Raw genomic sequence first — 2,598 nt, 5'->3', positions numbered from 1 at the left:
AGAAATCAATCAGACATACCCTTGCCTTATTTTTTCTAGTACATCTTCTCCTGTAGGTTAAGCGGAGGCATAGGGGATAGAAAGACAAGTGCGCCAAGAAGAATCAAACTAGGATTCTAATTTTCCCTCCCTTGCCATTTTTATTCATCTTGTGAACCTTGGGCAAGCACCTTAACCATTCTGAACCTCAATTTCCTCACCTATCAAAAGGAGGCATTTCTTATATTGCTCATCTTATCAAATAGTTATTAGTGTTAAGTGAATTAATTGAGTGTGAACAATTCACAAACTGAAAATTCTGGAATGTATATGAGTATCAAAAATACTTAGCTGCTTGTCTAACATTTGCTTTTATTTCCCCCACAGAAGCTAGAAAACGGTTGAACACACAGTAGGAAATCAACAAATATTTGTTAATTAGAATGTCTGTTCATTCTTCATACCCCAAGGCACCCTTCATCTGTTCTGGCTTCTGGAAGGTCTACTAAGATACACAGAGCAAGCCCTAATCAGGATGGAAAGGATTTGATGACTGCATCTGTACTTTTCACAAAGATTCAGAGAGGTGGGTTTAGGTTTTCCTTTACAATTTTCTAAGAGCCTAAGTTGAAAACTTTGTTATGGAAAATTCTCTGGAAAGATTCTGGGTGGGGCTTAAAATTAAAACTTTAACACAAACTCTGAGATGATCTTTTCCCTTCTTTTAGGAACAGAGAATACTAACAAATTAGGACCATCGTTTGATAAGCCAGATGTTATTTCCGGTAAGGTTGTGACATGTCTGTACTACAGGAAAGTGAGAAACATCGAACATTTTTGGGAGAGCCTGTCTCAGTCTGTTTCATGTTGCTATAACAGAATACATGAGACTGGGGAATTTACGAAGAACAGAAATTTATTGGCTAACAGGTCTGGAGGCTGGGAAGTTCAAGATCAAGATACTGGCATCTTGTAAGGGCCTTCTTGTTTTGTCATAACCTAGCAGAAGGCATCACATGGGCTCAAGAGAGATGAGGAGGAGGCTGAACTCATCCTCCTATAAGGAACCCACTCCTGCAATAATGGTATTAATCCCTTCATGAGAGCAGAGCCCTTATGACCTCATCACCTCTTAAAGGTCTCACCTCCCAACACTTCTGCATTGAGGACCAAATTTCCAACACACAAACTTTGGGGACACATTCAAACCATAGCAGAGCCCATTTGATTAAAAATTCAGTTGACTTACTCCTTGGTTTTGTATTTCTCCACAGATGACCCCTTCTTTGTTGTTCTGAAGAGAGCAATGGATTTCACTGTGGACAACCTTATTTTCCTTCATTGCACTGGTGGCTTGGGAGAGAAATTTGGTTAAAAGGCCTTAATACTGGCCCTGAGGCTCAGAGCCACTCAGATGCTTGAAGATTTCATCTTTAGGCAGATGCTGAAATGTGTGTTGCATCTGCGTGTGGTTTGGCTATTAATATTTGGAGTAAAGGCAGGTGAATCCTTTCAGTCAATCTCACCTGGTAGTTCTAGAATCTCCATCTCATTGTGGTATAAAAGAAATAAGGTGCAGGCTGGTCCAGAGAGAAGAGATAGCATCAGGATTGCCAGCCCCCACGGGAGATCCTGGGTTCTGCACCCTCGCTGAAGCAACTGTTTCCCCTTTTTCCCCATAAACTGGCACATCTCTAAACATAAACTAATGTGGGGGAAGCTACAGGCTCCAAACTGAAGCCTCATTCATAGAATTCACTCCATTTTCCTTAAAATGATGTCACAAGGGGGTTGAGAAAATCATACCTCAACATGAGCCACATTAATCGGTGAAAATTTCCCCTACAATTTTTTTTAAGGCATTCATTGAAGGGCTTATGGTTTTGAGGTTTTGTAATAATAACTATGGGAGAAATAGAAGCAGGTAAGATGTGATCCTCTTTTCAAATGACTCACCATCTGCAGGTGGAGATAGCTGTACAAATTAAATGAAGGCTCTAGACTAACTGTTGTAAGTGTAGTAATATATGCGCAAGTGAAGTTCACTCAAAGAGCAGGGAGGAAGGGATATGGGAGGGCTGAGGGGTCTAAGAAAGCTTCTTGGAGGAGGAAGACAATCTAATGAGGACTATCCATGGTGATGAAACCAATAACTTCAGCCATTACATTTTAGCCATGGTTTCAGCACCAGATTGATCAATGAGGCATTTGAGGAGTATTTGGCAAGCCAAGTTGGGGAAAAGGTCCTAGAGATGGGGTGTGTTCATGATATTTAGAAAAAAGAGCGGCAGGCACAGTGGCTCATGCCTGTAATCTCAGCACTGTGGGAGGCCAAGTCAGGAGGATTGCTTGAGCCCAGAAGTTTGAGACCAGCCTGGGCAACAATGTGAGACTCTATCTCTCTATAAAAAAAATAATAATAATAGTAAAAATAAAAAGTAATGTGGCATGGTGGTGCATGCCTGTAGCTACTCAGGAGGCTGAGCTGGGAAGATTTCTTGAGCCCAGGAGGCTAAGGCTGCTGTGAGCTGTGTTCACATCACTGCATTCCAGCCCGGATAACAGAATGAGACTCTGTCTCAAAAGAAAACAAAAGGCAGGCGAATTGTTTCAGTAATA

At 41.3% G+C, this 2,598-nt stretch overlaps 1 long non-coding RNA gene across 1 annotated transcript; it reads left to right on the top strand.

Moving 5' to 3' along the window:
- Positions 1–454: 454 nt before the first annotated feature.
- LOC117088760 lies at positions 455–1,652 on the top strand. Its single transcript, XR_004439306.1, has 3 exons — positions 455–565; positions 708–764; positions 1,254–1,652. It is a non-coding gene; the product is annotated as an uncharacterized LOC117088760 (long non-coding RNA).
- Positions 1,653–2,598: the final 946 nt, after the last annotated feature.

This window comes from Trachypithecus francoisi, unplaced genomic scaffold (genome assembly GCF_009764315.1).
Source record: "Trachypithecus francoisi isolate TF-2019V2 unplaced genomic scaffold, Tfra_2.0 Lachesis_group10, whole genome shotgun sequence".
Taxonomy (NCBI): Eukaryota; Metazoa; Chordata; class Mammalia; order Primates; family Cercopithecidae; genus Trachypithecus; species Trachypithecus francoisi.
The sequence above is the reverse complement of the archived record's forward strand: the minus strand, read 5'-3'. Positions and strand labels throughout refer to the sequence as shown.